The sequence below is a fragment of the Eptesicus fuscus genome, chromosome 7 (genome assembly GCF_027574615.1).
Source record: "Eptesicus fuscus isolate TK198812 chromosome 7, DD_ASM_mEF_20220401, whole genome shotgun sequence".
NCBI classification, from domain to species: Eukaryota; Metazoa; Chordata; class Mammalia; order Chiroptera; family Vespertilionidae; genus Eptesicus; species Eptesicus fuscus.
In genome coordinates this window covers 72855633-72882095 of record NC_072479.1, presented here as the reverse complement: position 1 = coordinate 72882095, position 26463 = coordinate 72855633, and the positions used below count along the sequence as shown (strand labels likewise).

Here is a 26463-nt window from a genome sequence, read left to right as displayed (position 1 = left end):
GGCTTGCAACCGTTAGGAGAAGGCTGCTAGATACCACGGAGAGATAGAAATAGCCTGGGTGCTCAATGGCATCAATGAACCACTGAATTAACCCAATCTACACAGTCCTACAGCAGACACCTTTTCTCAACGTGCAAGACTCTCAGATTCAGATCTGAGAAGGGAACCTGAGGAGGCGAGGGCAGAGGTGAATGAGATGATTACTTTTCAAAGTTTATTTTTCTTTAAAAAATTATATATATGATATATAAATTGAGTGATTTTTATTTTCCTTAAGTGAATCCGGAGAATTAATGGGTAACTGCCATCTTGAAAATAAATGGCAGCAAATAAAGGTTTTCCTGGGTCTGTCATCAAGTACATAATTAAGTGTACTTGAGTGAAATTTGAGCCTAGGAGGAGGATGAAGTTTTGTGTGTTTGAATTAAGGGAGTTCTTCTGGTGAATAAACTACTGCTTTACCAAATGCCGGGGTTTGTGTGGTTATTTTGCTTTCCAAAATAATAACAAGCAGTAGTGTCTATTGCGACACTGGCGTTTACCTAACCAAGAACACTTGACTAACAAGCAGCCTCATGTCCAGCCAAATGGCCTCCTGATTGTACTTGATGAGGTCCAGGCCTCCGGCCTTTTCAAAACAATACCAAATGTGACATTCTGTCCACAGGTAATGCTCCTATGTGTGGATACAGGCATAATTTGTTTCTCTTTTTCACAGTTTCCTCCTCAAGATATGATCAGAGAGGCACAAAGGGGAAAAAGAAGAATCTTTCCCAGCTGATAAAGCAACTGATAAGCCCCTGGCTTCGGGGGACTTTTTAAATGATACCAATCCCTTTGAAAAGTGAATGATGTTTTCTTTGCAGTTGGAAAGGTGCATTCTTACCTCTCAGATTGAGGTTATCTCTCCAGGTAAGAGAGTATGGCTGGTTTGAGGGGAGAATTGTTCTGGAGTTTCTGAGACTTTCACAGCCTCTGACACTCCAGCTCTCATTTGCTTATGTGAAAGGTGTTGAGGAACAGAGAGAAATGAATGTTTTCTGACTCCAAGACATTGAACACATCAACCCAACCCAACCTCCTTCAGTGGCTTTGCATATCAGCTTCAGGGCAGATTATGTTCAGCAAAATTCCATTCTCTTTAGCACAACAGGAGCACAAATGTAAATAATAATATTAATAATAACAGTAATAACTATTATTATCTATAATAATAAAAGCATAATATGCTAATTAGACCGGACAGCCAAACAGCAGAACAACCATCCGGACGACCTTCTGGATGACCTTCCGGACGAAGCCGGGGCTGCCAGGGCTGAGGCAGCCACTGCTGCTGCGAGGGCCGAGCCCCTTGCACGAATTTTGTGCATCGGGCCTCTAGTTCACTAATAATAGATATGTTAAGCACTTTATACATATGTTATTATTTAATCCTCACAATTACTTTATAAGCCAGTTTTTGTTGTTATCCCATTTTTATACATGTGATTGAGGCACAAAGAGGATAAGTAATTTGTTCATGGGTCCATTGTAAATGATAGAGTCAGGATTTGAATCTAGATTTGTCTGGCTGCAATTGCTGTGTGACACACAGCCTCCCCAAGTTGCATTACAAGCTCTGTGAGAGCAAGAAAAATGCCATAGTAAGCCTTGCATATTTAGCATGTAGTATATCACTTAGAAAATAGCAAGTGATCAATAAATATTTATTAATTAATCAACTAACTAGCATTTATTAAGTGTCGAGTGCAGCTTTCATCGGTGCTAAAGCTTTCAGATACCACCTGCCACATGCCCCTCTCTGGCATCTTCTCTGCCATTGATCACTGCTCCCAGGAGTCATATGGATGCACAGGTCATTGATGTAGGCTTGGAATGGCCAATGGCCCACTCTTCATCCAGCCTGTATGTGAGGCACAGGTACCAAGCTACTCCAGGGGTTACAATGTTTTCTGCCTCCTCCACTTTGTCTACTCCCCAGATTGAATCCCCTCTGGAAGCCAAAGCAATTCTAATGTCCAGTTACTTTTCCTAGTACTCAGGGCCTCTCTGCACCAGACGGTGAGGTTGGCTCTCCCTTTCTGCCTTTCTGGGCATGAAACCCACATTGCCTGTTCCAATCTGGAAACTTGTGTTCCCTTTAGCTTGTTGTATTTGTCTCTTTAGTCTCCTTTCAAGTGGACAAGTCCCTCAACCCCGCTTTGTCTTTCATGTCACTGCCATTTTTTAAGAGTAAGCCATACATTTTACAGAATGTCCTCAATTTGGGCTTGTTTACTGTCTCCTTGTGATTAGATTCAGACTATGCATTTGGGTCAGAATATTGCCTAAGTGGCTTTGTGTCCTTCTCAGAGTGTCATATCTGGAGGCATGCAAAGTTCATCAGTCCCTCGTTGGGGGTGTTAATTTTAATCACCTGAGCAAGGTGTTGTCTAGTTTCCTCAGTGGTGTATGATTGTTTCTTAACCATAAAGGAAATGTATTTTAAAAAATACATTTGGACAAAAACGAATTGTAAAAGATCACATTGCAATAACTGGAGAGTGAATGCAGTGAAAACTGGTATGTCATGCTCTCTCATTTGTGCAAAGAACACTTATTCCACCCCATCAATGGTACTGAATTTGAAAGATAGAATGGGACTTGAAAGCATCAAGTTGCAGAGAATAAACTAAGGTCTGGAGAGGTAAGGTAACCTGCCCAACGTTAGTATCAGGGCCAGGACGAAGACCAGAGTCCTCTGTGCCTGCCCTGCCTCGCTTCCTGCTCCGCTAGACCTGTGAGCCAAAGCACAGCAAATGCTTCCCCTGCCCCAGCCGTCACCAAAGAGCTCTTTTCTTCGAAAGACGAAATCTGGTGCTCCCCGTCCCCCTCCCCGCTTGCCAGTTCGTATTATAATACTCCCAGGTCTTCAGTCCAGATTCCAGATCTGTTCACATTAAAACACTATCCATGTCCAAACTGGAAATGGGTTTCCTGTTTTATCATGTAAATGAGTTACCTTACTCCCCAGTTATCTCCCCTAAACTCACTTCTCACTGCTCACCTCTCTCAGCCTGGAGCCAGCCAAAGAATGAGATAAAGAGGCTATACCAAGCGTATGTTGGATGCATTCCACAGAGGTGCCTTTGTAAAACTTGTGAGTACAAGAGCAATGATTTCCCCGCCTTGGATAGACATAGAGTCAACTGTGCTATTTTGAAAATGACCGAAGACAGACAGCCCAAGAACCTATAATGTTAGAGAGGAACGGTCTTCTCTGGCAGCGGGGTCTGTGCGTGTAGGTAGTAAAAGGCAGTACAAGTCCAGCAGTAGATTTAGTGCCAGGAGAGCGGAGCTTGGGGAAGTCTTAGCAAAATAACAGAGCTTGGGGAAGTTAGTTAACCCTTCGAGGAAGGATAAACTACATAATTTGTGGGGCCTAATGCAAAATAAAAATGTGGGGCCCTTTGTGGAAAAAATTATTAAGACTTTCAAGATGACAGCAGAGGATTAAGCCAAGTGTGGGGCCCCTTGGACCTTGTGCCCGGTGCGACTGCGTGCATCTCCTGCTCAGGAGGCCGGCTTTGCTTCCAGACTTCAGTTTTCTTCTCTGGAAAGTGGTGAGAATAATTGCACTTACCATTAGGTTTGTTGGGAAGATTAAATCAGATTCTAGGACGAGGCTCTCAGAGAGCATGAAAAGAGGGCCGAGAACGGTGTTCGATTTTGAACATTAAATGTCTTGCCCAGGTTGAGTCCCAGAATCACTAGAAAGAACCTTTTCATTTTTTTCTTTCTCTCAGTTTATAGTCAATGAGCCATTAGTCAGTGGGCAGGGGGAGTGTGCACGTGGGGGTGGGTGAGTGGGACAGACACTCTGCTGGGGTGAACAGTGCAGGTTGTTCGGTAACTTGGTGTTTATAGTTTTAGGGTCTCTGCTGCAGGGCACGCGATTTCTTTCTCCTCCTCTCTCTCCTGGCTCGTTCCTGAGGAAGTCCGCTGAAAGTGGCATTTGGACCCCAGAGCTTCCATGCTGCTGCTTGACTTTCTGACAAAAGTGTTATTATTTCCACACATATGACTCTTTTGTTCTATAAATAAACACATAAAGCTGTAGAAGGCAACTGAACCCAACCCTGAGATCTAAAATAGGGCAGGACAAATAAAGCTGATCCTTATAACAGTACTCCTCACTAGGAGGTAAAGTCAGGGGATTTTGAGTGGCATTTTGGAAGAGGGTGATTATTTTCTTTGACCTATGTATTATCTTCTAAGAGAATTTAGAAGCCAGTGGGTTAAAAGGATTAGAATAAGATGCCCAACATGAGTAATCTTTCAAACAATAATATCCTATGGAAAGCCGAAATCGGTTTGGTTCAGTGGATAGAGCGTCAGCCTGCAGACTGAAAGGTCCCAGGTTCGATTCCGGTCAAGGGCATGTACCTTGGTTGCGGGCACATCCCCAGTAGGGGGTGTGCAGGAGGCAGCTGGTCGATGTTTCTCTCTCATCGATGTTTCTAGCTCTCTATCCCTCTCCCTTCCTCTCTGTAAAAAATCAATAAAATATATTAAAAAAATATCCTATGGAAAGACTTTTTAGTGCAAGAAAATTTTCTAAATCTTCTACTGGTTTTCAGCAGATTTCAGGGTTGTTGTTTTTTTGTTTTTTTTTTGGTAATTTAACCTCTCCTAAGGCAGGATTGCACCTAGGCTCCAGCTCTTTTCCTTCTTCACATGATGATGAAATCACTGATTCACAATCCCCACTGACTTCCCTTTCTTAAAGAAGATATATTTTTATTGATTTCAGAAAGGAAGGGAGAGGGAGATAGAAACATCAATGATGAGAGAGAATCAACGATCGGCTGCCTCCTGCATGCCCACTACTGGGGCTCGAGCCCGCAGCCCGGGCATCGAACCCCGACCTCTGATTCCTAGGTCAACGCTCAACCACTGAACCATGCCGGCCAGGCCTCCATTGATTTCCCTTCTGATAGCAAAGCTCAGACTGTTGCAAAGGAGTCCTGCAAGGAAGCAGCACCTGTCCTCATACCGCTGGTTTCTCTCACAAATGTGCTCAATTAATGCAAAACGAGGCTGACTGAGGGGAGGTTTTTGTTTTTTACTGAAACAAGAAAATGGTCGTAAGATATTCCCTGACTTTGTTCTCATTATAATTAGGATAAATATAAACTCCATCAAGAGCCTAAGGGATCTGACTGCCGTGGTGAGAGGTGGTAGGAAGATAAAACAGTATTCAAGCTCCCTTTCTTTTGGTCTTTGTGCAGTCCCTCTGTAATCATAGCCTCTTCATTCTAGTTGCTTAGGGAAGAAATGAGGTAGAACAGGGTCATGTAATTAATATAATTATATTTAATTAATAAGTAATGATAATTACATGTTGAAAACTAATACTTTCTAGAATTCCCACAGTGTGTGGCATAATGTATTGCCAAGACAGACTGAGGCTGGCCCAAAGAATGTCACAAAGGAGCATGATTTAGAGACAAACTCTATCTTGATCACTAGGCCATATCTTCTGAACTTTCACCTCATTTCAGAATAAAAACACTTCACTGTGTCACATTTATTATTTCACTTGAAGTCCCAATGTACGTGTTAGGCTCTCTCAAGATGCATTGACAAGTGTTCAGGTTACTTCAGGGGATGGGGATTTAGTGTGGGACCACCTGGGGAGTGAAGGAAATGCAGGAAACCACTGAACCATTGAGCCTCAGGAGAACTGGAATACGGTTAAGAAGTTAACATTAACTCTGCTGGTCTATCATTCCTGTAACTCAGCTTCTCCGTCTGCACAGATTCTAGTGCCAAACTGGGTTCAGTTATGCTACTTCCCAGCGTGTGACCTTGGGCAAGTGGTTTTAGCTCTCTGTGGCTTAGTTTCCTAGTCTGTGAAATGGAAACAGACTCACAGGGTTGAATATATTTAAGACCTTTAAAATAGTACCAGACACACAGACATTAGTGTTTCCTATTATTCTTTTCATTTTTATTACTGATGTTCTATTTTCCATTACTTCTGCAGCTACTCTCCACTACCTTCATGGTGTCTACGGTCTCATGGTTCCAAACACCACCTTTTCTATGTGTGACTCTCAGCATCTGTCCTTTTCTGCTTTATATTTTACCCAAGTTAGTGACTTTCTCCTTATCTAATTTTCTATAATCCATGCTTCCATATACTCTTCCTTCTGTTTTATTGCCTTCGTTCTACTTGCCTCTTTGCGTCTTTCTTTTCTACTCTATTTTCTGGTTCTCTATGTGTCTTACACTGTCTTGATAGGGCCACTTAGTGACCATTCAGTATGGAGCTCTGCTGAGGAGTTCCATGTTTATTTGCTTCAGGCTGTTGGCAAGTTTATATTTGACTGTACTATACTTTGATTCGGGTGGGAGTCCATAGTCCAATCAGTACTGTTCAAGATAGCAAGGGTCTCAGGATGTTAACTGAGAACCCTGTGTACAGAGAACAATTTTGGACTCTGTCAGAAGGAACCTGTTGGGGATACAGCATCTAGGGTTTCATGACTCCGCTCTAGTACACTCTTCCTTTAGCATTGTCACCAGCCCATTACAGGTGGAGAAACTGAAGCTCAACAATGTCAAGTGACCCTAGGCCTTTATTTAATTTTTCCAAAGAAAAGGTGCCATTTCTTACATTTCCTTTTAACTCGGGAATGGGTGACGATCTTTTTCAGAAATGGCATCTTGCAATATAAAAGGTAGTTCTGTGGCTACTACATGATATCTACTTCGGAATTCAAGCAATATAGAATCAAATGGAAATTACTTAAGGTAAAATAAGAGGAAAGAGATTTAAAGCATTTAAAAAGACAGACATGCTAAGGGGATGCTTATAACTTTCTCTTTACTCCCTTAATACCCTGGACAGTTTAACAAACTGCAGTACTAATTACCTGGCAATTCAGATGCTACCCTGTCAGCATGCTTCAGTGGAAAGGCTTTTCTGGAGATAGGCTGGAGATAGGATCAGGAGGAGCAAGGGAAAGCAGCAAAGAACTCTTCCCCCCCGCCAGGATTTGGGAGGCAGGAGGCTCTAGCTTGAAGATTTGTTAATCAGCAACTTGTTTCAACTTGCCAGCAAAGTTCCTTTAATGAAAGTATTTATGTAAACCAGTTGTCCCATGCTTATCTTACATCTGTTTATAGCTAATACTCATTCGTCTTAGTCCTCTTAGAAGTTTCTGGATTGAAGTCTAGCATGCCATTTTAAAATGTAAATTCTAGTTAAGTAGAAGAATTCTAGTTAAGGATTAGGAGAGACTGAATAAAGCCACAGTAAATTAATGATTGTCTCGCTGAACAGGTGAGTGGGATAGGAATGAATGAATTAGTTAGAGGCCTGGGCATCATACATGGCACTGGTCCAGAGAATGGGGTGCCCCACAATGTCACACTGGGAAAATTGTGATTAATAAATGAGCCATGATATATTATTTGAGAAATGAACTTTACTTAATATTGTGGCAGGTGAAAATCACGGTGGGAGTCACTGGTTATGCGTAATGCTTTATTGCTGATTGAGCACGTTCCCAGGACCTCTAAAGAGGTCTGTCTGTGCACAGTGCGTGTTGGTAGGAAGGAATGGCAGTGACTTGTCAACCCTGAAAAGGCCTGACAGCCCGGGGTGGGTTTGACCGGCTTGGGAAGAATGTTATGCAGATCATCCACATGGAATGGAAAATAGGAATTGCTGCTATGTATTGAAAACGCTGATTCTCCTTCTTGTTGGCCTCCTTCAGAGTATAAGAATCAGACACAGACTTTCGGTAAATTCAATTTACCATGTTTGTAAATGGGGTTAATTGTTTGAGGGAATTTAATTTGTTTCCTTTAGTCACTAATTGAACATTAATCAAAGACCATGAAAAAGACATCGTTTCTATTTTTAATTAAAATGGCTTTCCATTTTAAAGGGAATGATAAATTGGGGAAGTTGACTGTCTGTAACTAGGTGTTTGGATTTATCCGGCAGGTTCTAGAGAATAACCAGCACAATCTTGGTTATAAGGAAAGAGTGGTTAAAATAAAGCTTTGCTTGGAGGGAGCCACTGGGTAGACTTCTAACCTGTCCCCATGGGCAGAAAGGGAATAAGGTGGAGGGTTGGATTCAGAATTGATATCAGTGGTGGTAGCTGAAGAGTGACAGTCTCCAGTGAAAGGATATTAAAATGGTGTCTGGGTTATCAGCAATGCCATACTTAGGATCAGACAGAATAAGCAGCAACTTCCTTTAGAAGGAATTTGAAAGCTAAACTGGCTTCATTTAAATGTGGGTTCATGATGTATACCTTGTGTTCACCCTCCTCTGTGTTCATCAGTGTGACTGGAATGAGAACAACCAAGATCTTTTGTTATCGGAAAGGGATGGGGCCAGAGTGGGTCTACTGTGGGTCTGCCTTGGGCTGGCCTGTAGTGTGTGGGTTCTTGACTTCGTGCAGGAAAGATTTCACAACGCAATTCCAGGTGACTTTGAGAGGACGTTTATTAAAGCTGGGGACAGTGAAACAAGGAAGGGCCTAGAATAGAAGAAGCAACAGGAGAGACCTAGATGGTGCTCTGCTGGGCTGGCTAGAAATGCCACAGGAAAGAAGTGAGCCAAGGTGGGGCTGCTGTCAGCTCAGTGGGAAGTCAGAGAAAAGGGGACCTTGGAAACAGGTTCCGGGGTTAGCTTGGGACTAGCTGCCACTGCCATTGCTCCCCTGGTTGCAAGTCTCATGGGGTCCTTACAGTTTAGGAGATGCAACCTTAGTGGGGAGAAGTGTGGGGAGGGAAAGGCATGGGTGTGTTCCCAGGAGGAAGAGTGTGCCCTGGGTCCTTCAGCTTGAGGGTTTTAAAGGCTGGGAGTCTAGGGGAGGTCTTAGGGAAGCATCTCAATAGAACATTCATCAGCTTTTCCAGATGCATCTTTCAGGGTCTGGTCTCCACTGATTAGTCAGCAGTAGGGCAGGGGGTCGTTAGTCACCGCAGCCAGTCCTGATGCCACCCACCTGGTTTTGCTGCTCTTCTGGGCCTGAAGCTGAAATACAACTGAGGCCTAGATATTATCTCTAGGGAGGAAAGGTCAGGAGGGGTCTAAACCGCATGACCAGTGATCTGAAAGATCTAAACCACATGACCAGCGACATGCCAGGGGAAGAAAGGCCACCCTGGGGTGAGGTCTGGCACCAGTTTTGCCTATTGCTAGGTACCGGGGGCTTTCTGCCCTGGTATCTGACTATAAATTGCTCCGCCAGTTTGTTCAGCTATCTGTCTCAGTTTTCCCATTCCACTTGTCAAGGAATTTTCCTAGCCTCTTACTATCCCACCTCACTTTAAGACCACTCTGGTCAAGTTCCTCATGAATTTCTAAATAGAAGGTTAGAAGTTTTAAGCAAAAGATGGCATTCATTCATTCAGTAAGTTTTTTTAATCCTCATCTGAGAATGTGTTTTTATTGATTTTAGAGAGAAAGGAAGGGGGAAGAGAGGGACAGAAACATTGATGTTGGAGAGGAACTTCAATTGTCTGCCTCCCACATTCGCCCAACTGGTGACCCAAGCCACAATCTTTTTTGGTGTGTGGGATGACACTCCAATCAGCTGAGTCACTCATCCAAGGGTCATTCAGTAAATTTTTGTTGACTTTTCATGGGACAACACATAGTTCTAAATCCCATAAAGGACATAAAGATGAAAAAATTGGCATCCTGACCTCAAGGACTGTAAGAAACTTACAGTCAGTGCAGGACACAAGCCATATGTAAAAATAATACTATAATTGTTTTATGTCATTAGAAAAATAAAAATAGGTGTACTGATGATTTACGATGTGTCAGGCAACATGCTCAGTCATCATGCAAATGACATCTCATCAGATCCTCGCAACAATCCTGTGAGATGGAATTTAGAAGAAATGGGCAAAAATGGGGATGTGGGTGCAGAGTCACTCAGTTTGCACAGTCCAAATGTATGAAGCACAGTGGTAAGTTCAGAGAGGTAGAGGGGAGACATTCAAGTGCTTTGATAGGCATCTAGAGTAATCAGGACTGCGCTATAGAGGCCTGCAGCCGGAAGCCTATAAAGACCAGACAGGCAGATGACATGACCCTGATGAGTTGGGTGAGCCTTTCCTGTATCTGCATCTAAACAAACTAAGCAGGGAAAGTGTCCTCGTGCATGCACAGGCTTGGAGGCTGGGGTAATAAAAAGAGTCAGTCTTCAATCTGTTGCTCTAGTGGGGAGCACTGAAAGCGAGTAGATTGTGGGCAATCAATGCTTTAGATGCATATAAAGAAAAATGGCTTGCAGTCAGAGACCCTGGTTTCAATCCCAGTTCTGGGTGTTCCGGAGCAAGTTACTTATGTAACACTAGAGGCCCTACGCACGAAATTTGTGCAAGAGTAGGCCTTCCTTCCCCTGGCTGCCTGCACCAGCTTCCCTCTGGCACCTGGGACCCGGGCTTCCCTCTCAGCCCCGGCTTCATCAGGATGTCGGAAGGACATCTGGTCTAATTAGCATATTATACTTTTATTATTATAGATTGATGAGCCTTTGATTCTTATGTCATAATAGCACTAATAACACTCACCTTATAGGATGGTTGTGAGGATTAAATTGAGACACAAGACACAGATCTTTGGGGGAATAGTCAGACAAGCAGGACCTGGCCCCCTAGGGCAGTGGTCGGCAAACTGCGGCTCTGTTGACTAATGAGTTTGCCGACCACTGCCCTAGGAGAAAGATCTTTAGCGGTGGGCTGCTCTTCTAGGTCAAGTGCTCATTGTTGCCAGATAAATTCAAGTGGGTGCTAGAGGGCTACTTGTCAGGAATGTTATGGAAAGGATTCTTGCCTCCAATAGGTAGTTGCATCAGATGACCTATAGGATCCATTCCAAGTTCTACTTTTGTTATTTTCTGTATGTTTTCTCTTGCTTTCAAAGTGTCCTCCTCCACACTTCACCCCATAGCGATAGTATCTGGCAAAATTCATAGGTACTAAAGGTAAGGCTGATCATCGGAATAATTAGGCAGAAAATAGATATCTGATCTTCAGAGCTGATTCGTGTTGAAACCACAGAAGTCATAAACAGACTTTTCTATTAAGTCAGCTAAGATTCAGAGGAGTGGGTAAACTCTGGGTCGCTGCTCCCTGGACACCCTAGTCCACTTCTGCCGAGATGTCTTTATTCTTTGGGGCTTCCCTAAGATACACAGACGCCAGTGGTTTCAGTATATTTCTTTAAGTGTTCGAGTCTCTTTTAAAAATGAAGCATTATGGTGAAGGCTAAATGTAGAACAGAGAACAGCTGTAACTCTGATTAAGGGGGAGGGGAGAGGCTGGGGAGAAGGAGCCTGAAATCTGGCCCATTGATTCCTTTCTCACCCACTCTGGAACCCCTGGCTTGAACACTACTGCTTCAGCCGGGGCCAGTTTTCAGTTTTCCTCTTGAGTCTTTTGTTTTCCGGACTCTGATGGCAGCTGTTATCACTCCAGCTGTGGAGGGGATGGGAGGCAACTTCCTGTTATTCTATCCTGCCATCCCTATGGGGGTGGAACATTCCCTCCCTCATCTTCTGCTGCTGGTTGTATAATGTGAGCGGAGTGAAGCCATCCTGTGACTGGGACTGGAAGAATGACTGGTAGCCACTCAGCCACTGTTAGAAGGCATTTGGGAGGGCAAGGCAGGCAACAGGCACGACACACAAGTGTGTCCCTGACTGTGGGAGCGAAGGATGAGTGGCTAAGAGGCAGGTTAAGTGTTTGGTGAATAAAATATCTGACAGGGTGAAGGACTGTCCCATGAATGGTGGCAGAGTGGGAAAAGGGAAGGACTGAGGCCAAAGGGGCGGGGTGGAGGGGGGAGATGGGGAGAGAGAGAGAGAGAGAGAGAGAGAGAGAGAGAGAGAGAGAGAGAGAGAGAGAGATGATTTTTGGCTTCAAGATTATTTGGAGGTATTTTTTTTGGGGGGGGTTTGGTTTATTTAAGGAATGGAGGGGGGTTAGAGGTGATAAATGATTGATTTTTTTGTCCTGTATTTTTATTGAGTTTTTTTTTTTACCTTGAATTGGGTATAAAGAATACAAAGAGATATTAAGCATGGATCTTGCTCTTCAGAGTTTGGGAAGATAGAAAATGTATATAGCTAGGCATATATTACCATATGTTTGCACATCTGTACAATCTCAATAAAGCTTACATAACCTTTGACGCATCATCAGCCCCATTTCATAGAAGAGGTAACTGATGGATGTTTTAGTGACTTGGCCAAGTTACACAGCAAGTAAGTAGCAGAACTGGGCAATGGACCCCAAGCCCTTTTTCTGTCCACATAGTGCACAGCAAAGACAGGACTTTGATTAATGAAGCTTTGAGAGAAGGGTAGGACTTAAAATGCAGAAGAGGGTGAGAAGGTACGCGGTTATAAAACAGTTATATAATAGTCATGGGGATGAAATGTGCAGCATGGTGACTGTAGTTAATAATACTGTGTTACATATTTGAAAGTTGCTAAGAAAATAGGTCTTAAAACAAAAACAGCAACCTCCCCCTGTTCCCCCCACCCACCCCCCTTACACACACACAGAAGAGTGGGGTTTCCAGTTAGGCCAGAAGAAGAGAATCAAGCTGAGATCTGTGAGGAGACCAGTTAGTCTGTAGCAGTGTTTCCCAGGACTGAAGTGGGAGATAAGGTGGGAGAGGTAAATAGACCAGATTAGGGAGAGTGTTAAACGGCTAGCCAAGAATTGCCGAGAGAGGGGGCCAGAATTTAGAGGGGAAGATCTTGATGGCAAAACCAAACAGTGTTTTAGAAAACTCATCTGGTAGGGATGCACAGAGCTGGGGAAAAATGGAGTCAGAAGTGTAAGGTCGGAGCTTGGAATTGTGTAGGTCTAACAATGGCAATAACATAAAGTAGGTCTGTGCGAGCTCTGGCCCAGGTCTGTGGATTTTTATTTAATTAGTTTTCAGCATTATAGTGTTCGAATGAGTGTAGATTGTGGGCAGTCATCGCTTTCAAGTAAAGAGAAAAAAAATGGCTTTGGAGTCTAATGGCTCTTGGTTTCAACCCCAGTTCTGAGTGTTCTGGAGAAATTTACTTAGGTAACCTGGCTGAGCCTTTGATTCTTATGTTAAAATGGGGCTAATGGCGGCAGGAGGTGGGGACATCTGTAATAGTATCAACAATAAAAATAAAGATATTAAAAACTAAAACTGTTAGATAAAAAAAAATGAGGCCAATGACGCCCACTTTACAGGATGGTGGTGAGGATTAAATGAGGCACAGTGTTGGACTCTGCATCCCTCTACAAATTTTGGCAGGATGGTGAAATGTACAACATTGTCATCCATCGAAAACAAACAATCTCATCCAACAGAAAGTCAATCATTAATTCATTGTAATTCCAAAAGATGATGGATCATAAGCTCCCTATATATCTCCTGTGAATAGAGCCACTTCTCACCCTGCAGTTCTGCCTGGGAGCAGATAGGCAAATCGAAAGAACCAGCTCCTGGGAATCTTTCTGTTCTGTTAGCCCAGGGGATTATACAGCATGATATCCGCAGAGGGTAAATGTTAGTTAATTCTTAATTGATAGCTCAGCCCCTGCAATTGGTTCCATTCAACAGTAATTATTCTCTTGTGGCTTGTTCAGCTCAGTTGTGAGCTCCCCTCCTTTTCAGTTGTGCATGAAAACAGCGGCGTTTAAGGTTGGGAAACAGGTAAATAGTAATTTTTCTTATTCCACTTTTATTTGCCTGGAAGCTCGCGTGGTGTGATTGATTTTCATCGCTCCCAGCAAAAGCAGTCACATGGTCGGATAACGCTGCAAGCGAACAATTCACAGCTGGTCGCCTTTTCTTAGCATTGGCTTCCAATTTTTCCCGAATTGCCTTTGAAGTTCTCAATGTCCCGTCCAGGGGCACACCCAGCAGTCCCAAGGTAAACGGGGAGCCGCGTGAGCTGGCGTGTTCCTTTATTTGCATGATTTTTACAGCTAGCCATTTTCTGCTCCACGCACCGCCGGACTCGGACTTGCCCGTGACACAGAGGCAATGGTTTTTTTTTCCCCTTAAAAAGGGGGTTGGGGTGGGTTAGTTTCATTTCTGATCTGGGATGTAGGGAATACGCCAAAGAAAAGTTTAAAACCACGACCCGCGAGGTGCTTCCCCATACACCTCCTTTCCTGAGAGATAGCAGGAAAGGCAGCATTTTTTTCTTTTTTTTTTTTTTTTTCCATCAACACCCACTTCCAGCCCCAGTCTGGCTCAGCGAGGAATGTATAAAATGAGTTGGCTCCTCTGAGTGACGGCCCCCCGGGCCAATCAGCGGGAGCCGGGGCGCTGCCGACCCCGCCCCCCTGCGAACGCTCTTTGGCTAATCCCCGCAGGGAGGGAGGAGAGAGGCGGCGGCGGGAGGGGGAGGTACCTGGGCCCGGGAGTGATGTCAGCTCCCAGCTCGGTGTCTGCCCGGATTCCTGACATGGTGTAGGGCCCAGAGGGTGGGGACGGCGGGAGCGGGACGGGACCGGATTCGGGGTTTGCTCGCCCGCGGCGGGGCCGGAGTGCTGGGGCTTCGAACGCCGGGGGAAGGTGAACCAGAACTTTTGGAACTAGTGCCGGCGGCGCCCACCCCCAGGTAAGGGCGCCGGGCTCCCCTCGGAGCCCCGAGAGCCGTGGCACCGTGGTGTGGCTGCAGCTGGGTGCAGCAGCTGCTCCTCCTCCTCCCGGGTCGATTTCCTTTCCTGACTCCTGTTTCCCAATGGGATCGGGCACTTTTTTTGGGGGGGGGATGGTGGTGGGGGTGTAAGGTTTACTCCTCGGGCTCCCGATGAGCTTCTGTGTGGAAATACCTCCAGGGTTGGACGTGTAAGGTCTTGTCTGTATCCTTAGACCACCCCTTCCCCATATACCCTGGTCTCCCAATAATACTTGGGAGCCCCAATCAGAGAAGCATGAGGGTTGAGATGATGGCGGGGAGGGGGGGGGGGTCGGGAGGGCGAGGGGGGAGTATTTTAAAATGTCACAAAAAGTTTATGAAATACTGACTTTAAAAAATGGGGCTTTTTTGCGAGGGAACAAAAGTGTTGCATCTTTGTAGATCCTGTGTGGCCTGTTACGTGGTGGGATTTAACTGGAAGAATGTAATGGTTATTCTTATGTGTTGTTATAGAGCAACAGAAGACATCTTTTTATATGGTCCAGTCAGGATGTGAGACATTCCCTGGGGGTGAGTTCCTGCTGAGCCTGGGGGAGAACTAGTCTCCGGGGACCACACTTGTAAAACTCCGGCCCTTCCCACGCTTGCGTTTTCACCGAGAGCCCCTGTCATTGCCCGCTCTGTGGTCTGGAGGGGTTAGGAAGGCTGCTGAAGACAATCCTGTGTTCCGACCCTGTGCTCTGCGGCTGAGAGAAGGATGAGGGCTGGCCGTTGTGTTTTCAGGGATCGTTTTTTTTTTTTTTTAGAAAAGGGAGTGTTAACAGGGAAATGTGGCAGAAGGCGTGGCATACAAACTCTTCATTATAGGGACCTGTATTTTTCAACATGTGGGACCAAAACAAACCCTTCCTTTCACTAAGAAGGACAGAGAGCAATAGAACGAGGGTTTGGTGTAGTGTCCAAGTGTGGTAATTAGGGAAAGCAATTGCCTACCGGGAGGGGAGGAAAAGATAGTTTGAGAACTGGAAGTAGAGAATTGTAATTTTTTATTTCCTGTTTCAAACCTTTTTATTCCCCCCCCCCACCCCCCTGCTTGGAGACTTGTGTGCCCAGGTCACTAACTGGCTGTGATTGATTTTCTGGGGGGGGGGGGAAAACCTCCACAAACTGATTCAGAACTCTCACTTAACAGTGCTTAAGGCTCTTTTTTTTTTTTTGGAGCAGGAAAAAAATGTATGGGCTGAGAGACTCCTGAGTCAAGTTTCCGTTTTCATTCACCACAGCTCCTCACAGTGAGGATCCTTCTGTTGCCTGGTCTGGGAGGAAACGGGTGTGGACTTCATTGTGAGTGGAAAGCTGCCTCCCGGTGCCTGAACCAAAGGGCATTTCCAGGAGATGAGGAAGGATCGAAGCCACCACATTATGTCTCATAAAACCCAGTCAGGAAGTGTGGCGTTACAGGACTTCATAGATGGGGCTCTCCATCTTGCTGGCCAGATGACAATGAAATTTCAGAGCTAGAAAGAGGTATTTTGTTGGCTCTTTATAAAACCACCTGGCTCTATATTGTTCTCAGTTTCTGAAAAAAAATTAATTAGCACAGGGTGGAGAAAGAGCAGGATTTTTTGCAAAGGGAAGGTGTGCTTTACTGGAAAGGCCAGAATATTTTCATTTTGGTTTGTGTTTTAGACTCAGAAATTTCCTGATGGCTCTGAAATCCGGGGGGACAAGTCGTTTCTATTTATGTTCTGTAGGAAGCACGTAAAACACAGTGTTTTTCGGTAGGAAAGAGAAGGAGGTGATGTGGAATTCCTGTGGGCTGATGTGAGCTCACTGGAGCCCTGGCTGATGGAGTGTTCAAACTGGAGTTTGTAATACCCTGGGATGGGGCTGCAAAAACCAGACAAGTAAAAAATACCTTTGGGATGTTATCCTGATGTGCCAAATTCAGATTTAGGCTCCCTCCTTTACACCCCACCCCCCACCCCCCCAAGAAACTAGTCCTGGCTTAGGGACTTGAATATACCAAAGCTTTAAATTTTATTAACAGTTTTTTGAGTAATAGCAGTAATTTTTACATACTTAGTTTTAACCAATATTTCTCTTTTGTGGCCCTAGTTTATGAGGCAGATGTGATATAGTAAAACACGGCACTTCCAAAGGACAAAACTTGAAAGATGTTTGTTACTGAGAAAGGTAGGCTCAGGTGTGTGTTTTGTTTAAATATATTTTTTATTGATTTCAGAGAGGGAGAGGGAGAGATAGAAACATCAATGATGAGAGAGAATCATCGATTGGCTACCTACTGGGGCTCGAGCCTGCAACCCGGGCATGTACCCTTGACTAGAATCAAAACCAGGACCCTTCAGTCCGTAGGCCGACGACGTTCTAACCACTGAGCAACCGGCTAGGGCTAGGCTCAGGTTTTTATTTGATTATCTTTGACCAGCAACTGTCAATAGTTCTGGTAATCGGGCCTTTGTGGACAAATGTTGACTTGAAATCTAGGGCACACTGTAGTTCCAGATCAATAGTGCCTAATTTCAAGGCCACCATAGACATTTTTTGGAAACAAATTCAGTGAAGGAGAGTTCCTTTACTGTTTCTGTAGTCTTTTTGTCACTCTCTGTACCAGCATGAGGTATATCGGAACAAGGTCATTCCTCGCCTCCTCCCCGCAACCCTGGTCACTCACTAGCTGATTTCTTTTTAAAACCTGCTTTTATGTTCCTGAAATAGTTGCATTTTGTAATTAATTTAGATTATGTTGGTAATTTGTCACATTAAAAATACCTTTTTTAGCCTTTCACCTCCCATTTTTATTTATTTTGTTAGATTTATCTTTATTGTTGAAAGTGTTATATATGTCCCCTTTATTTCCTCATTGACTCCCTCCACCCCTCACCCCCATTTTTAAAAGGACCTATATCCCAAATAGCACATCTTCCAAACTGTTCACTAAAAGACCTCATCCATCATTCCGTCCTTTCAAAGATACTACACGTTTCTGACCTGATTTGAACCGCCTTTTCAAAACAACGCGTGAATGAGTGAATTGATGAATGAATATACATTCACTGTTGGGTCTGTGTCTTGATTCTTTATTAAAGAGATGTTGCTTCACGGTGAAAACATAGGCAAGAGATACTGCACAATGATGGCTTTTTTCTTCCCAGAGACTTCCCCAGAAAGCCATATTAGTTCTGAAATTGAGAGGAGAAAAAAATATCACAGCTGAGCAGCCAATCAGGAAATCTTTCAGGGAGCCATGGTTATGATTATTAATTTCACCATGGTCGAACAGATGCATTTAAGTATCAGATTCAAAGCTGTTAAGGTTAGTGATGCTGAGTGTTGTTTGGGGATGAAGGGAACAAAGTGTCTGCCCTTCAGCCAGCATCTCCTTTCTCCTAAAGATTGATCATTTCGTAATGAAACCAGTCATCAAATTATCCAAGAGTTGACACTATCCAAAAAACGGTTCTGGGCTGGTGCAGTCCCTTTTCATTTTCAGTGTAGTCCTTATTGATGCCTGTTTGGCGTTAGTTGATAATGTTTCAAAAGGCCAAGTGGTGAGTTTCTTTCACTTCAATGTTTTTTTCCAAGTTGAAGGATCTAGAACAACAAACTGGATTTTAGATTAAAAAATCGGGCCCTCCCGGGAGTTTTAAGTTTGCGCACATGGGCTGGGCAGTTTTGCGGGGAGAGGAAGGTCTGAATGAAATGTGATTCGGTCTGTATCCATTGAAGAGCTATTTCTGAAATGTGGGTTTGGAGTCAGTGGTCCACGTGGGTGTGTTGTCACAGTTTATGACTAAACTTTGGTTTATGACTAAACTTTGGTTATATGTTTCCCTAGAGCTTGGTGTGACTCACATTGAAAAAAAATTGGGGGGGGGGGAATAGATCAACCAAAGGACTTGTATGCATGCATATAAGCACACCAATGGACACAAGACACTGGGAGGGTGGGATGAGGGCATGCGACAGGGGGTGGGGGAGGCTGGGGGAAAGTCAATGGGGGGAAAAAAGGAAATATACATACTAATATATGTAATACTTTAAACAATAAATAATTAAAAAATTGATTTGAGAGAGAGAGGAAGGGAGAGAAAGAAAGAGAGAAACATCAATCTGCCGCCTCCAGCACAAGCCCCTACTGGGGATCAATCCCGCAATCTGGGCATATGCCCCCGACCGGGAATCGAACCTGCCACCTTCTGGTGCATGGAACCATGCTCCAACCAACTGAGCCACATCAGCCAGGGCAGCATGACTCACATTTTGACTGGCTCACATGCACATCCTTGCTTTGGTTGGCAAATGGAATGAGTTCAGAATAGGAAGATCATTTAGTGGTTTATGTTTAGCGGTGCGCCTAGAAATGCTCACGACTTGAAGGAATTGTACAAACTCTAATTGCACTGAATTGCAGGCATCCTGGCAAAGGCTCATGTCTGAAATACGGATTGTGGAGGAAGAAGATCAAGTACTATAATGTTTGGGCCTGGCCTTAGCTTTTATGGACTTCCTATGAACTCCAGAGTAAGGCCAAGTATTTTCACTTCTAGTTTAGGGCAAACATTTGCCATAAAAACAGACGCACATTCAAGGGAGCAGGTATGCTGATTTCTAGTGTGTGTGCGCCTTGTTAACAAGGGAAAATCTAATTTTACCTGGTGAAGGGGAGGTTAAAGATGCTGTTTTCAGTCCATTCAGAAATAAGTGGCTAAATTCTTTAGGCAAGCCAGAAGTAGACAGGCCCACTGGGAAGTACATGAACTCTTCCCTCGCTATGAATGTAATACTATACCCTATCACTACATATGCCTGTGTTCTCTCATATTTCTGTGCCTAGGGTCTAGCTCACAGAAGTCCCTTTGCTGGCTTTTTGTCATCCTTCTCTTCCTCTGTAATATTTTACACAATGCCATCTTGCCACCACAGTGTTGTGTGAGGTGTTTATGAGGAAAGTTTACTGAACTTGCTTTATTTGGGAGAAAGTGAAAACAAGGCTAAAACTCTATGGCCTACTTTCTTAATATAACTTGACAGTGTGACTGCAGTTGCATAAATAACGTCCCTGCCATCATTATCTTTTTCTAAAGATGTTGCTTCTCATAACAACACATAGTAGAGGATTTTGTTTTGCTTGAAGCGGAATTTGAGCAGTCGAACGAGGGTGTAGATTCTCATCTAAACGAACCATGGGAAGTGAGTAGTGGGAGGAAGGAAAAGAGGGACAGCTCGGAGGAAACACTGGGGTCGAGCCTCGGAGTCGGCCAGGATGATTTGTGTGAAGTCACCTGGGGCTCAGTGGTTTTCCTCGGGATCAGCTGCTTGGATGCTTCTGTAACACTTTCACATTCTTCCGGCCTCCACTCCCATCGGTGGGTGACTGCACAACCAAGAGGGCTTTTAAACACAGACTTAAGGTTCTTTTATTGCTTTTCTTTCGCAGGGTACCTTGATTCTCTAGGTAGGATGACTTGTGCTCTACATCACTGTGGGGCAGACACAGCTAGATGCCCAACCAATGTCCATGTCACCCACTTCCCTATGGCGGAACCCATTTTGTTTAATTTGGCACCATGGCTAGCTAGAAAAAGAAACAAACTTGATTTCCCAGCATCCCTTGAAGTTGGAGGTTGTCTAGGACAGTGGTCGGCAAACCGCGGCTTGCGAGCCACATGCGGCTCTTTGGCCCTTGAGTGTGGCTCTTTCACAAAATACCACGGCCTGGGAGAGTCTATTTTGAAGAAGTGGCGTTAGAAGTAGTTTAAGTTTAAAAAACTTGGCTCTCAAAAGAAATTTCAATCGCTGTGCTGTTGATATTTGGCTCTGTTGACTAATGAGTTTGCCGACCACTGGTCTAGGACATAGCCCTGGCCAATGAGATGTAAGTAACTGGGTGGGACTCCCCCACAAAGCTCTTATAATGGGGTGGACACTATGTGCTCACAGGTTAGGCCTTTTGCTCTTTGTCCTTCTTCTTTCTCCCTGGATCATGGATGCTGTTTTCTAAGTGGAGAACCTTCTTGTGATCAAAGGCAAGAACCTTGAGGAGTAAAGCAGGGTGGGAAGCTGATGGCATTCTGGAACTGCTGTACCAGATCTCTTCTGCCATCTCTTGACTTTTTGTGAGGAAAATAAAATTTGGTTAATCCATTGAAGTTAGATCTGTTACTTGCAGCCTGATGTGATTTTAACCGAGTTTAAATGTTAGTCATAGTTCATCTTTTCTCTAAAAATTAAAAGGCAGCATTCTCTGTGTGACAAAAAAAGGGGGTTGGCCCTGGCTGGTTTGGCTCAGTGGATAGAGTGTCAGCCTGTGGACTGAAGGGTCCCAGGTTCGATTCCCGTCAAGGGCACATGCGAGGCGTGCAGGAGGCAGCCGATCAATGAGTCTCATCATTGATGTTTCTATCTCTCTCTTCCTCTCTGAAATCAATAAAAAATATATATTTTTTAAAAAAGGGGTTGGATTTTGCTTTACAGACTCTCTCCTTGAATCTTCCTGCTTTGCTATTTATTACAGTCTAATATTGGCAAGTAATTCAACTTCTTTGGGTCTCAGTTTTCCCATCTGTGAAATGGTGGTATTGATATTTATTTCATAGAATTTTTGTCAGTATTAAAAATAAGTAGAAATTTTTAATAAAAATAATAATGGCACATTTGTCACGTAGATTTTCAACACATGGTGGCAGTTGTTACTGAAGGAGAGTGTATTGGGGAGCCTGAATAAGGGGAAGCAAGTAATTCAACTTCTAGTAGGTTCTCGTGAACAGATTGAATGGCTGAATGGTAGATTAGCTTTAGAGCTGCAGTGACTCAACTCGCCCCCATCTACTCGCCATTTATTTTAACGCCCATCTCTTACTCTCAGTCCTACATGCCTAGACCAGAATACTTGGAGCTTTCCTGTTCTCCAACTTGGGTTGAAAAAACAAAGGATGTCCTTATGAAAAATTTATTAGCTGTAGCACAGGCATGAAGGGAGAGGGCTCCAGAGTCAGACAAATGTAGATTAGAGTCCCTAGTCCTTACTAGCTGTATGACTCTGTCTTCTGTGAAATGGGAATAATTGGGTGGTTATTAATAAATATGCTAATATATATGAAGCTCTTAACAGCTGTTTTCCTGGCACCAAATGAGCACTGGATTGATGGCAGATGTTATTTCATTAAACACTTGTTAAGCAATTCTTGGCCTTGGTATGAGGCCCTCTTGGGTATGTAAGGACAAATAAAATATGCTCTTTACCCTTAAGAATATTCATATGCAGGACATGGGCATAGGAAGGGGATGACCCTCTTTATATATATATACACTGAGTGGCCAGATTATTATGATCTCTGAATGCATAATAATCTGGCCACTCTGTGTATATCCTATATAATAAAAGGCTAATATGCAAATTGTCCCCTCGACCAGGAGTTCGACCAGCAGGCAGGCCGGCCAACCGCCCATGTTCCCTCCCCCTGGCCAGGCTGGCCGGACCCCACCCATGCACGAATTCATGCACTGGGCCTCTAATACACACACACACACACACACACACACACACACACACACACTCACTGAGTGGCCAGATTATTATGCATTCAGAGATCATAATAATCTGGCCACTCAGTGTATAATTGCAATATAAAACAGGTTTAAAATACTGTTTAGCTGTTAAAAAGTTGAGGAAATATACTGATTTATACAGATGTCTGTGATATATATTTTAAGAAAAAGAGGCCCTGGGCGGGCATGTGCGGGAGGCAACCAATTGATGTGTTTCCCTCACATCAATGTTTCCCCGTCTCTATCTCTCCTCTTCCCTTCCACTCTCTCTAAAGGTCAATGGAAAAATATCCTCGGGTGAGGACTAACAACAACAACAACAACAACAACAAAAACACAGATGAGGAATCTGAGGCACAGACAGGCTCACTGAGTTCCCCACAGTGTGTGTTGGACTCGGGATTTAAGTGCAGGTTCAGCCTTTAGGGTCAGTGTCCTCAACCTCTTCGTATTTCTGCCTCTGGCTTAGTTTTGTGCTTGATGTGTTAAACGCTATTAAGAACTGCCAGTTGATCTTACCCACATGAAGACATTAAGCAGGAATTTAGAAATTTAGGTTTGGAGTTTAGGCAAAACCCTAGATTTATGGATGGATCATCTCCATAGGGCTGTTACATAAAGAATGAGAGTAGATGAACTTGCCGAAGAAGAGGATGTAGAAATAAAAAGAGAAGGAAGTATAGCAGGTCTTCAAATAACATGGTTTCGTTATAACTTTGATGAGGAAAAGCAAATGGTTTCTGGCGGGGACCACTGTCTGTGTAGGGTTTTGCCTGTTCTCCCCATGTCTGTGTGGGTTTTCTCCAGCCCTCCCGTTTCCTCCCTCATCCCAGACATGTCCCATTCTCAGCGAGTGTGGGTGTGGGGGTGAGTGTGCACCCTGCGATGGAAGGGCGTGCTGTCCAGGGTGGGTGCCCACCTGGTGCCCTGAGCGGCCGGGATAGGCTCCAACCAACAGGGACCCTGAACTGGAATCATCGTCTTAATTTTTATTAATCTTTTAAAAATGTATGTATAGCTCATTTATTTCAACATTTAGTATTAGAATTGTTTTGGGTCTTTTTTAGTTTTTGTGACCAGAAATAAGCTATAGGAACTTAACTCCATTTATATCAATTGGTCTACGATAAAACTGGGTTCCTTATATTTCATATTGCCTAAAGTTGCAGTTTTCAAGTACCCGCTGAGGATGGTAAGGGAGGACTCTGTACATAGCCTCTAGGGAACTCTCAGAATTTAGCCATGGTCAGGCCGGAGAGAAGTTGGATAGAGCAGGCACGCCAGAGAAGCAGAGGAGGGTGGTGGCAAAGGGAAGCACACCAGCCGAAGTGGATGGTCCGTGCCATCCACTGCTGACCCATTCCGAGGTCAGCTCTGAGAAACGGCCCCAGTCCAGCTGCCAGACCGTTTGTGAACTTGGAGAGCAGTTTCACTAGCACAATATAAATGAAATCCAGAGTGCAAAAATATATTTTTTTAAATATATTTTTTATTGATTTCAGAGAGGAAGGGAGAGGGAGGAGAGATAGAAACATCAACGATGAGAGAGAATCATTGATTGGCTGCCTCCTGCACTCCCCACACTGGGGATCAAGCCCGCAACCTGGGCATGTGTCCTTGACCAGAATCGAACCTGGGACCCTTCAGTCTGCAGGCCGATGCGCTATCCACTGAGCCAAACTGGCTAGGGCAAAAGTGCAAACATTTGAGAAATACGTGGGAGGTGATGAGTTGCAGGTGGCCCCATTAGCCCAGCCTTTCAAGGAATTGAACAAGGAGAGGCAGGCTGTGATAGCCTCGGGCTGAGGAAGGTACAGGTAGACAGGGTGATATCAAAGAAGCAAAAGAGAGGTGAGAATGGGTCTAAAGGGATAGATTCAAAATCAAGTGTAGAATGGCAGATTCGCCTTGAAATCCATAAGAACCGTCTTCAGATGGGCTAGAAGAAAGGATAGGGGAAAACAGAAAAAAACGTGATTGGAAGAGATAAGTTGAGAAAGTTCACCCCAGGCAATCTTCACTTTATTTTTCAGTCTAATGGGCGGCAGTGAAATGAAGTTTATGGACAAGTAACTCAGGCTCCGAGAGGCTGGCCCTCAGGGTTATTGGTAGGGAGGAACAATTTGAAAGGATGACAGAGTGTCTCATCAGAACAACACAAACTGACACATTTGCCAGGATGTGTCTCCCGGCAGGAAATTAATGTGTTCAAGTGGAAAGTAGTGGTACAGAAAAGAAGAGGAGAATGAAATGAGGCAAAGGAAAACTTGACTGTACTTAAAGGAGGAATTTTTAGCCAACCAGACGTAATGGTTTGCAGAACCACTGCCCAGGGAGAACCTGAGCGCTCTGAGTGCTGGGAAACAGCCTGGTTCTGGAACCACAGCCTGGGTTTGGTTAAAACCGAACCACCAAAGCACCGGGGCGGGTATTTTAAGGAAGGGAGTTGTCAGTGCAGAGGCCTTAGCATGAGGTGCTGCTCCTATGGTCTTCCGTTTAACTAATTATTTCAAGAGAGATCACTGGGTTGCAATGTTTCAGCAGATTTGCTGTTGTAATGACATTAGGGGGATGGGGGAAAAGGACTGAAGCGATTCAGTAATTAACAGCATGGTACTAAAAACCAGCTCCCCCCGCCCATCAATCCATTGGCGCGTCCCTTGGGGGTTGCTTTGAAAGACTTCAGTGAAAACTTATCTAAGTGTGTGTAGCATATTTAGATAGGCATCGTATTCTTGAGTCAAATGATTCTCCGTGGGGCCATCATCGGAATTGTGGAGCCCAGTATAAAATGAAAATGTATGGCATCTTGTTCAAAAAGCTTTGGCTGGGTGCTCAGTTGGTTGGAGCGTTGTCCCGATGTACCAAGGTTGTGGGTTCGATCCCCGGTCAGGGCACATACAAGAGGCAACCAACAAATGCATAAATGGGTAGATGTTTCTCTCTCTCTCTCTCTCTCAAATCAATAAATACATTTTTAAAAAGTGCTGTTAAAGGTACTAACATAAAAAGATTTTCCTTTTTGTCTATAGTCTCCCTCTTGACTCATCCTGGTATTTACTTGCTACTTAATATCATTGTAAGTGAAGAAAAATTAAAATTATTAGCATGAATTTTACTGTTCATCTTTATATTGTGCAGTGCCAGTTATAAATTCAAAATAAGAGCTTTTAATGTGTATGCAGAATTACTGAAATCACACACACTCTATTTTGTTGCATATGTATATTATTCTTAACCAAAACAGTAGAAACACTGCACAAAACTCACTCACTACTTTTATTTTACTTCTTGATTTGTGCTTTATCAGCCTTTGGTTTACAGAAAGAAGGGCTGAAGTAAGAAAGGACTGAAAGGAAAAAGGACTATGGCTTTTCTATCTTTCAGTTTCCTTCTATGCCATCATTTTCAGCATATGTGGGTAGCTAATGCAGGGAGGTGATGGGGGTAAGAGAGGATGTGATAGGAATCCTTGGTGTGTTTCTTAGAAAGACATTGCTTTGAATGGAAAGCATGGCTTCTTGGAGCTGTCAGCACCCACCCTTCTGCTCACTCGGTGTTTGTGACACACTTTGAACTAGTCTTGCTGAACTTCCATGCATCCTGAATCCACAGAAATCCCGTGCTCATGGGGCACTGCCAACACTATGTATGAATGGGGCGGCATGGAATGGTGTGGCCACACACATTGAATGGGTTCTCCTCTGCTCACACGCTCGCTCCCTTGGTCCGTCAGACCTCATTCACAAACACAAGTTCAAAGTTACAGTTATTAAGAATCTCAAGACGTTGACAGCAGAGCATTAAACCAACTGTGGAGCCTTTCTGAACACAGGGTTCTGTGTGACCTCAAAGGTCACAAATCCACGAAGGCGGCCCTGTTCTCAGAAGTCAAAGAGGTCACTTTAAGCCTGAATTTCCCTCTGGTCTTTAAGACTCACCTTCATTGTCAAGTTTGCGATGGGCAGGTTTCTGTCTGGTATTCTCGGGATCCTTGGCCATCAGCGCTGTCATTTTTGCCTTTCAGATATATTATTAATAACTCTCCATTGCCTCTACCGTTCTCCGGTTCACATCCCCGTCATCTCTGATATACACCCTGTAGCTGTCTTCTACCCGGACCCCTGCAGACTTGTTTCTATACCTCATAGCCAGACAAATCTTTCCAGTAAACATTTGGCATGAGTTTTAATCTCCTATAGGCCATAGCTTACAGCAGACTTCT

At 44.0% G+C, this 26463-nt stretch overlaps 1 protein-coding gene across 8 annotated transcripts in view; it reads left to right on the top strand.

Annotated features, from left to right (window-relative positions):
• Nucleotides 1-14482: 14482 nt before the first annotated feature.
• PPFIBP1 (PPFIA binding protein 1) overlaps nucleotides 14483-26463 on the top strand; it is a 164327-nt gene continuing 152346 nt past the window's right edge. For 7 of the 8 annotated variants that reach the window (XM_008140513.3, XM_054719192.1, XM_054719193.1 and 4 more), the window contains exon 1: nucleotides 14483-14645. The gene's annotated coding sequence lies outside the window, so the exon portion shown is untranslated. Of the gene's footprint in view, nucleotides 14646-15179; nucleotides 15237-26463 lie in introns of all 8 variants that reach the window. The other variant, XM_054719191.1, reaches the window with a different exon arrangement.